The sequence below is a fragment of the Bos taurus genome, chromosome 16, assembly GCF_002263795.3.
Source record: "Bos taurus isolate L1 Dominette 01449 registration number 42190680 breed Hereford chromosome 16, ARS-UCD2.0, whole genome shotgun sequence".
NCBI classification, from domain to species: domain Eukaryota; kingdom Metazoa; phylum Chordata; class Mammalia; order Artiodactyla; family Bovidae; genus Bos; species Bos taurus.
This window is the reverse complement of record NC_037343.1, coordinates 13,708,922-13,720,012: the sequence shown is the minus strand read 5'-3', so window position 1 is coordinate 13,720,012 and position 11,091 is coordinate 13,708,922. Positions and strand designations below refer to the sequence as shown.

Sequence of the window (11,091 nt, the reverse complement as noted above, 5' to 3'; positions counted from 1 at the left end):
AAAGGACAGACTAAGTCCAAGCAGGGAAGGAAAGCTCGGGTGGAAAGTCTGTCTACACCCTCATCAAGAGCAGGGAGTAATGCCTCCCGTGGAAAGAAGACACAGCTGTGGATGCTGCTTTTTTTGTCTGTTATACATGGTAGCTAACAGTTATAGAACCACTCCTTTAAAATGTATTTTTAAAAACTGGGACAAGTTTGAGCCCCAGGGTTTAAAAAAATACACCTGATCTTCTGTGATACTGAATGACTGCAGTACCCTTTGGAAGATAGGGAACACTGGCCAGGTGAAGGGTCTCCTAATTATGATACTGTTTTACAATTAGATCAGTTCTGTAGAAAACAAGAAAAATGGGTAGAAGTGCCTTATATGTTGCTGTTTATCTCTCTGCAAGAGATGCCAGAATTATGTCCTAAGGGTACAGATTAGGATGTGAAACCTTCAGCTCCCTCCTTACTTACAGGAGCCCTTGTATCCAGGACTCCCAAATGAACAGGCTGAGAATCAGGGCACCCTTCTAGAAGGGGTTGCCTCAACCTCAGTAGAGATTCAAACAGTACCAATTGTGGTCGAGACTACCCAGAGGATCCAAAAAACTACATAGAAGTCTTTACAGGATTAGCTTTACTTTATGAGCTTACTTGGAGAGATGTAATGTATGTCTTGGGACAGACACTGACTCCTGACTTGAAAAGTTGAATTCTTGGGGAAGCTACTGCCTTTAGAGATGAACGGCTTGAGCATGAGGCAGGGGAAAGAGGGAACACAAAATAACCCTCCTTCCTACTGGGAGCCAAGCAGCTCCCATAACAGAGCCACTTTGTCAGATGTATTCTTGAAGGACTCAAGAGAGTGCACGCTAAGACTTTAAACTGCTAAATTGGCTGACAATGAACAGGGATAGAGGGAAACTCCTGGTAAATTCCTAGATAGACCATGGGAGGCTCTCTGCAAGCTTACTGACATTGATCCTGAAAATACAGAGAGAAATGGTCTTAGATAGATTTCTCAGTCAGCTCCAGATAACTGGCCTAAGCTACAAAAACTGGCATTTGGACTAAATCAATCTTTAAAAAACTATTTCGGCTGACTCAGACAGTATATGATGGTAGAGACTATGAGGAGGAAAATAGGAGGAAAAAAAGAACCAGGCCAAAGACTGAAGCCCCAACAATGGCTGTTAGGTCTGCTCTGAAACAGCCTGAGGAAAAACGCCCAGAGGAACCCAGGTGAAAAAGGATGGACTTGTTATTACTGTGGAAAGGAGGGGCATCTCAAGAGAAGTTGCTCTCAGGTGTCTAAGCCATCCCTGGCTCTCCATCAGGTCTGAAAAGGATCACACTGGAGGAGAGACTGTCCCCAGAGGTGTAGGCTCCAGGGGTCAGACTCTCAGGACAATCAGGACTGAAGGTGCCTGGGGGTCCCCACACAAGCTCCTGTCCTAATAACACCTAAGGAATCCCGGGTATTAATAACTGTGTGTGTGGGGGGGGGGGGTGGTGTCAATCAGTCGATTTTCTTTTGGACACTGGGGCAACTGTCTCTGTGCTCACTGAAGCCCCTTGTCCACGTTCCTCCTGATCCACTATTGTCATGGGTCTGTCTGGGTGAGCCAAATGCTATTACTTCAGTCACCCTCTAAGCTACAACTGGGACTCTGTGCTGTTTTCTTGAGTTTCTGATCGTGCCAGAGTCTCCCTCACCCTTCTTGGGAGGGACATAGTGAGCAAGGTCCAGGCCTCTGTTTTCATGAATCTGGAGCCTGCTCTTTCTCTCTCACTAACTGAACAAAATGTAAATCCTAAAGTGTGGGCTGATGGAAAAACTGTGGGTCGAGCACAAAATACTGTTCCTGTTGTTATCAAGCTCAAAGACCCTCACCTATTTCCACATCAAAAGCACTACCCACCAAAGCCAAGGTTAAGGAAGGGTTAAGACCCATCCTTGAAAATTTAAAGGAACAAGGGCTATTAATTCCCTGTAATAGTCCTTATAACACTCCTATTTTGGATATAAAAAAAAGTCAAAAGATAAATGGAGACTTATTCAATATATACAAATAATAAGTACCTAATCCTTATACTTTATTATCTGAAATTCTTGCATGGGCCAAATATTTCTCAGTAATTGATTTAAAGGGTGTCTTCTGTTCTGTATCATTGGATAAAAGTCAATTTCTTTTTTTTTTTTTAATTTTATTTTATTTTTAAACTTTACAATATTGTATTAGTTTTGCCAAATATCGAAATGAATCCACCACAGGTACACCTGTGTTCCCCATCCTCAACCCTCCTCCCTCCTCCCTCCCCTACCCTCCCTCTGGGTCGTCCCAGTGCACCAGCCCCAAGCATCCAGTATTGTGCATCAAACCTGGACTGGCGACTCGTTTCATACATGATATTATACATGTTTCAATGCTATTCTCCCAAATCTCCCCACCCTCTCCCTCTCCCACAGAGTCCATAAGACTGAACTATACATCGGTGTCTCTTTTGCTGTCTCATACACAGGGTTATTGTTACCATCTTTCTAAATTCCATATATATGCTGTATACTGTATTGGTGTTTTTCTTTCTGGCTTACTTCACTCTGTATAATAGGTTCCAGTTTCACCCATCTCATTAGAACTGATTCAAATGTAGTCTTTTTAATGGCTGAGTAATACTCCATTGTGTATATGTACCACAGCTTTCTTATCCATTCATCTGCTGATGGACATCTAGGTTGCTTCCATGCCCTGGCTATTATAAACAGTGCTGCGATGAACATTGGGGTACACGTGTCTCTTTCCCTTCTGGTTTCCTCAGTGTGTATGCCCAGCAGTGAGATTGCTGGATCATAAGGCAGTTCTATTTCCAGTTTTTTAAGGAATCTCCACACTGTTCTCCATAGTGGCTGTACTAGTTTGCATTCCCACCAACAGTGTAAGAGAGTTCCCTTTTCTCCACACCCTCTCCAGCATTTATTGCTTGTAGACTTATGGATTGCAGCCATTCTGACTGGTGTGAAATGATACCTCATAGTGGCAGCCTTCAGAATGGGAGAAAATAATAGCAAATGAAGCAACGGACAAACAACTAATCTCAAAAATATACAAGCAACTCCTACAGCTCAACTCCAGAAAAATAAATGACCCAATCAAAAAATGGGCCAAAGAACTAAATAGACATTTCTCCAAAGAAGACATACAGATGGCTAACAAACACATGAAAAGTCAATTTCTATTTGCCTTTGAAGACCCTACTCAGCCAGCTTCTCAGTTAACGTGGACAGTTTTGCTCCAGGAATTTCCTGATAGCCACCACCTATTTGGGCAGTTTTTCACAGGATCTACAAAACTTTAATAGCTCCGAGGCAGTTGGTGCTACAGTATGTGTAGATGATATTCTGCTCTGTGCTGAGACAGAGGACGCTTGCTCACAAGCCTCGGAAGACTTCCTAAACTTTTTGGCTGGCTGTGGTTATAAGGCATCAAGGGAAAACGCTCAGCTTTGTCAACAATTTGTTAAATATCTGGGCCTAATCATATCAGACAGAGAAGGCAATGGCACCCCACTCCAGTACTCTTGCCTGGAAAATCCCAAGGACCGAGGAGCCTGGTAGGTGGCAGTCCATGGGGTCGCTAAGAGTCGGACACGACTGAGCGACTTCACTTTCACTTTTCACTTTCATGCATTGGAGAAGGAAATGGCAATACACTCCCGTGTTCTTGCCTGGAGAATCCCAGGGACGGGGAAGCCTGGTGGGTTGCTGTCTATGGGGTCGCACAGAGTTGGACACGACTGAAGTGACTTAGCAATCATATCAGAAGGGGCTAGGGCCATAGGCCTCGAGATAATTAAACCTACACTAAATCATTCCTTACCTATGACTTAAGACAATTGAGAGGATTCTTGGGCATTACAGGCTATTGCCACATTTGGATTCCAGGTTATGGGGAACTTGCCCAGCCTTTAATGAGGGTTCAAACTGCCCCTTAAAAGAAGGGACTGTTTCTATGGCAGAGTGTTTTAGTGCACAGATATTGTCGTAGATCCTGAAGCCTTAGAATTAACTATGTGACTCAGTTTTTAGCTTTTCAATGGACATTATGAGAACTCTGGGAGGAGATCCCTGACCTAGCCTTCACAATTGGTCTAACTGCTGGATCTACAAAGTGCTCCCCCTACTCATCAATTGAAGACTTCCCATGGTAGGTTTCTCCAGTTCAAGGAAAGGACTTTTCTTCAACTCTGCGAATACCTTCTCCAGCAACAATTGTATGTGACGCCTCTTCTTGATCTGATGACATCTAACAATCCTAAACTGGACTGATGCAATTTTGGACATAATGTAACTATTAATTTTGATTATGTTTTAATTTTGTTTAATGACTATTTTGCCTTACATTTGTAACTGTATAACAGGGTTTGTTTCTAATGGTCTAAAAACTTTTAAGTTACAAATGGTTGTCCAGGCTCCTACAAGTGCCATAGCCTCCTCCAACTATTACCTGGGGCCCCTGGATCAGATACCCTCAGTATGAGGGTTAGGAGAATATGTTACCTCAACAGCAAGAAGTAGTTATAGAATGAAAACGATGCCCCTTTCCCTTGGCAACATAATTCTCCTAAAAGAAAAGGGGGGATTGAGAGAGTCAATTCCTAGGTAGGTTGATAAGAAGTCCAGAGTCCCCGAGGAAAGGAAAGGGGTCTGGGGCTCTCAAGGAGGAGACAAGGACAAGCATTCTTTTTTTCTACATTGCTTTGTCTTAGTCAATATAACAATGTATCTTGCTGGAGGATATGTTTCTCCTTTAACAAGAACCTTCTAACTAATCTTGCTATCTTAAAACTTGTATACTGTGGGAGTGGGTTTGGTAAGACCTTTCTATTGTTAGTTCTAATCTTGCTAATTTAAAATGTAAATTGTGGGAGTGGGCCTGATACAACATTGAGACATTCTTTTGATTTATTGTAATAACTAATTTTTAAAAAGTATATAGCTCCCTTGCTAAGACTAATGAGGGGGAACTCTCTGTCCTCCTTCTGATGTCTGTGTCAGAAGATTTCTTTGTCCCTTTTCATACTTTACTAAAACTCTGCTACACAAAACCTCTTGAGTGATCAAGCCTGGTCCCTGGTCCTGAAGCTAAATCTTTTTCTTTGGATATCACGAATCCTACACTGCTCATCATAAGGTATCAGTAGTGAAGAGTTGATTCTCAATTTGCTGATGGTTAAGACTTAGAGCAAGGTGATACTTGAGTTAAGACCCAGTAGAGGTAAGAAATTGAGCCATGAAGATAAGGTGGGGAAGGCTTAAGTTTAGTCAATACCAAGAGTAAAGGCTGTTAGGTAGGAGTGAGCTTGGAGAATTTAAGAAATAACAAGGAGAGCTGTGTAACTGGCGTGAAGTGAATGTTAGTAGTAAGAGGCACTCACAAGATGATAGACAGTTGCATCTTTTGAAATATACACATAAACAGCTCAAGCATATAAAACTGTTAAGCAGTTTTGGTGTTCAACTGCAAACAGCACAGAGAATAGTATATTTGTTCACTCGGGACCACTTTAAAATCACTCATCAGCATTAGTTATGTACGGTACCTCTGAAAGTCTTGGTTTCTCTTGCATATATCTTTGTACAAAATACCTAACTATATTTCCAAACACATAGTCCAAAATAACATAATTCCCAATATACTTCCTACACATATCCCTTGAAACTACCACATACTGGCCCTGAGAGCACACTCAACACAACCTGCATGAAGTTCATTATCTTCCTTCCTAGCCTATCCTCTTAGTTACTCAAATGAACGTTGAAATAGAAAATCCTGTTTAGATAGTTGAGTCTCCTGTCCTCTTCAATATCAGACCCCAAATTTAGCAGCGCTCATCTTACTACTATAAAAGTCTACATTTTCTTAGCTTCTATTTTCAGCCAGTTTGACAATATGACTAAATTTGGGTAAATTAGATGTGACTGTTAGGTAGGTAGAATAGGGAAAAGGAGTCCAAAATGGCGGTGGCTAAAAGACAAGGAAGGTCATAGGAAGGTCCGAGGACCAGAGTGAAAACTTCAGGCAGAACAAACAGCACTCCTGGCTAAGCCCAGTTTGCATAGGGCAGGCCCAGGTGGAGGAAAAAACATATAAAAGGAGGAGCCAAAGCACTTTCTCATGGACTCTATCTCCCGCGTGCGTGCGCGTGCACGCTCTCTCTCTCTCTCCCCCCCCTCCCACTTCCCCTCCCTCTCCCTCCCCACGCACTCCTCCACTCTCTTCTCTTCGAGTCTTGGATTCTCCTGCTATCTTCTAAATAAAATAGAGCTGTAACACTGATTTGTTTAAGAGCTATAGCACGGTTTGTCCAAGACCTAAGAGCTGTGATGCGCCGAGGGCTTTAATGTCTGTCACTCCAAATCTTTGTTGTGACGAGACAAAGAACCGAGGAACATACACTCGCGGGTCATGACCATAAGTGCTGTTTGGGTCTGACTGTTTGAGAACCAACTCAGTCTACATTCCTACTAGTACTTCATCTTCTTGTAGTGGGAGATAAATGAAGTTCTTGGACCGTGCTTGTAAGGTATCTGATGGAAACATGAAGATGGGAGCTTTGTACAAGGATGGTGAAATAAAAAGACAAAAAGTGTGGTTCACTGATGATACTATAGAACTATGATACTGTTCTGGAGTTCCTACCTCCTAATTTTTCTATGTGAGTTTAAACAATACCTGCGTTTCATCTAGCAACTCTTATTCTGAATTGTTATGTTCATCTGAACTGAATCCAATTAACAGATACAACCATTCTTTTATTTGTCCATATTTAGAACCATCTTTCACTCTGCTTTAATTTGTTCTATCTGGTACTAGTAGTTAGCTGTAACATTCTACTTAGTTACCATTCGATATCTAAACAATCTCTTGTCTAATTAACTGCCTTTCTCTCATGACTTATAATATAGAGGATTGAAGGCATTTTCTTAAGGGTGTCTATAGTCAGATGGAAAAATAATTATCCCCACATATAGATCTATTCCTTCCTCTTTCGTGTTCAATTTCTGCTGGTCATTTAATTTTATTATAATTTTCAAAGCTGCTCCAGTACTTGTGTTTCCATAAACAACATACTTGGCAGTATCACACTCCATTTGTCTCCATTCTCACTTATGAATCAATCATAGAGATACTTTTCATATCAGAAGCTGTCAGACACACATCTATATCTACTCTTTTCAATGCCTGAGTTGCCCTTATTTTTTTAGCAAAATATTAGCAAGATGGGATAATAGAAATTCACATGGGTGTAAAATAAAGCACACACAATTTGAAATCTTCAGTTAAGGACTTCTCAGTGGCTTAAACTTCGGAAATTTTCTTACTCTTTCTGAATATGAACTTTATGCTCAGTAAATTGTCAATAAATAACATCTTGCCAGTATCGGTTAAAAGGTAAATTAAAAATAATAGCCTAGGGTTATAGAATCCTTGATGGAGCAAGAGGAAAAAATTCTATCCCTCCACCTTAAAAATATGTAGTACATGTAATATATATGGACACATGTAATTATTGCTTTTAGATATTGGTCAATAGGCAATTGTCTGCTATGAAGGGAAGTTGTCTTCTCAGAAGGGAAAAAAAAAATATCACTGACGCTCGCTTCCAGGCACATTTCAGACAATTGGCAAATAAAGAGGACCAGGGAGTTCATCAACATCTTTTTCAGTTCAGACAGTATCTAAGATCAGGAAATCTGAGGTGGCTGGAAATTTCCAGGCCTGCAAAAAGGCAAGAGGATATAAACAGTAAAGGAGGCCCAGAAATCAACAGTATTGGACTACTCAGATCTCAGGCGAATACTAAAACATAGATTTGTGAGATGAAATTCCACAATATCAAGCACAGAGGAAAAAAGGAGCTGTAAACTTTATAGTTCATACAACTTTACACAGGACTGGGAGGCTTTAAGTTCCTGCCAGCCATAGTGTTACTCTGCCTTGATCACTTAAAGCATTTTGTATAAAAGTCAAAAGGAAAGACTTCAGTTGTAAGGCTAAATAATTGCTAGGGTAAAAGCTACTCTAGACCTATATAAAGAAAGCTGATGAAACAGACTTGAAACTACCAAACTGAACCATATGTAACTTGACAAATATGGTTGGAAGAAAAGGATACCCTTTACAGAAAGAAAGAAACTTCAGCCAACTTTGGGTTGGGAAGATCCCCTGGATCAGGGAAAGGCTACCCACTCCAGTATTCTGGCCTGGACAATTCCATGGACTATAGAGTTCATGGGGTCGCAAAGAGTCGGACACAACTGAGCAGCTTTCACTTTCATAGAACTATCAGTTCAGTTCAGCTCAGTCATGTCCAACTCTTTGCGACCCCATGAATCGCAGCACACCAGGCCTCCCTGTCCACCACCAACTCCTGGAGTCCACCCAAACCCATGTCCATTGAGTCGGTGTTGCCGTCCAACCATCTCATCCTCTGTCGTCCCCTTCTCCTCCTGTTCTCAATCTTGCCCAGCATCAGGGTCTTTCAAATGAGTCAGCTCTTCGCATCAGGTGGCCAACGTATTGGAGTTTCAGAACTAACTGTATTTAAGCATTAAAACTGTGAAAATATAGAAGCAGAAATAATACAATACAGGAGAAAATTTCTGCGCAATTGGAGTGGGCCAAGATTTCTTAGTTGACAGTAAAAAGAAAAGTGGAAAAAAAAATTGTTAAAGTGACTTTATCAAAATTAAAACTTCCTAAAATTTTGCCATTAAGAAAATGAAAAAGCAAGCTATAGGATGCAAGAAAAAAATATTTCTTTCTTCCTTTTTTTTTCTGCAGTACCACTATATCTTGAAAATTATCTTATTGATTGCATTACAATCAACACTGTTTTATTTTAGTTTTTAAAAATCAGTATACTGAAGACTATCATGGTGACTATTTCACTAGGGATAAATAAGTTATCAATTGCAATGATATAAAACTAACTCTTTTTTAGGGCAAAATTGCATGCATTTGTTTTAATGAAGATATTTATATTCCAAATAGTTGGCCATTTGCATGGAAATTAGAATATGGTGGTTACAATGACTTATTAAATTGGCTACCAGACCACAATGAAGAAAAAAATCAATTAAAAAGCATATATAACCTATAGCATTTATTTGTATTATACCATTAACATATTTTCCTAGATTTAGCGTTAACAATATTCTGTTTTCTGTAGAGAGTCTATCCAAGTGAAACGAAAGGCTTTGAGTACATTTTATGCCATGCACAAAATATCTGTGCTTATTTCTACTATGTAGCTGATGGACCATAAAGCATGATGCCAGATATAAAACAGAGCTGTTAAAATGTATCACAGCATTTTATAGATTAGGAAAGTGCTAAAATGATATGATATTTCAAAGATGTCACAAAAATTAAGCAAAATGACCCCACCAAGCCTTTTTTAGTTTTAACAATGCAGCCCCTCATAATTTAAACCGCTCCTTTGATATTTAACGCAAAACCCATAGAAAATCCTCATTTTTATGGAAGAAGAAACATAACTAAAGTGCACCTTCCTTTTTTGCTTCAAAAATATCTGGTGAAGGAGAAATAGTACAGTCTTGGAAGTTCAACAAACCTAGTTTTAAATTTTTGAATTACCCTGAACTGACTATGGAGGTCAATAATTTCTCTGGACAACAGCAAGAGTTGATATATCAATCCCAATAGGGTTGATCTGAGGATTTAAGATATGAGCCAGACATATGATAAATATTTTCTCCAACTCTCCAAGACTGAAATATAGGAATTGAATATTCCAGTAGACACAATTAAGGGTGGTAGCATGGCAAGCTACATGTGAAAGTGTGGGTTCTGTTTTCCCAGAAATAATTATGCCAATTTTGGCCTATTTTTATTTTGACATATGTTCATTTTTAGGCATTAAAGTAAAACTGAATGTGCTTGTCATCAAATAATGAATTGAAAGAAGATATTTGAGATAAAACAATAACTATTAGTTTTTTTTGACAGGAAAGTAGGATTGATTGGTGGGCATAATTAAGGAGTGAACAGCACCAATGCTCTCATGAGTGCAAGGCCAGCCATTTGTCCGGGGGACCACAATTAGGGATGCATCAGATGAGCTGCTTTTCTGCCACCATGTTTTCAAATTCATCTGCATTAAACTTAGTAAATCTTCAGTTATTGGAGATATGGACTTTCGGCTCCAAAGGAACTTGAACTTGGCCCTGCAGACTGTCTCAATCACGTGTTCCTTGCTCTACAGCTTGGTGCAGATATAGACTTATGACTTGTCCAATGTGGACCCTGGCCAGTGTGCCCTCAGGCTTTCCAAAGGCAGTGCACATATCTGTCTGGAGCCTAGACAGGGAACGGCATGCCAGTCTTGAGTGTCCACTGAAAAGAGTTGTCTCCAAGGTCCCTTATGGCTACCTGTACAGGCAACAGGCTGCATACACTACCAAGGACTAAGCTATGAGGCAGGCATATGATAAATATTTTATCTAACTCTCCAAGATTGAAATATAGGAATTAAATATTCCAGTAGCTGTCTGCAGCTACTGCACACTGGGCCCTCATGGGGAAAAGAGCACAGTTGGCTTAACTGGCTGCAAAAATAGCTATCATTAATAAAATTATACTCTCACTGCATTTTAAAAACTTATGAATAGAAGAAAGGAAGACACATAGCTTCACTTGCATAATATTTCATATCTTATAGATCAATTGCATATATTGTTTTATATACAGCTCTTGATATATCTCATATTATCCCTACTTGCTTTATTCTGTTTTCCAGATCCTATCTTCATTCTGAGAGAGGCACAATACAGGAATAATAGACTCAATATTCTTCTCCCATATCCATAGTCACTGTATTAGTTTCTCACAGCTCCTATAACAAATTACCAAAATAAGAGTGGTTTAAAACAACAGAACTTTTCTCTCGCACTTCTGGATGCCAGAAATTCAAAAGCCAATATATGGTTGAATTACACTACCTCTGTGGTATGTAGAGATTCCCTCTTGCCTATTTCCAGCTTCTAGTGGTTCAAGATTTCCTGGGTTTGTGGATGCAT

At 39.9% G+C, this 11,091-nt stretch overlaps 1 pseudogene; it reads right to left on the bottom strand.

Moving 5' to 3' along the window:
* Positions 1-10,416: 10,416 nt before the first annotated feature.
* LOC112441891 (uncharacterized) lies at positions 10,417-10,626 on the bottom strand (annotated as a pseudogene).
* Positions 10,627-11,091: the final 465 nt, after the last annotated feature.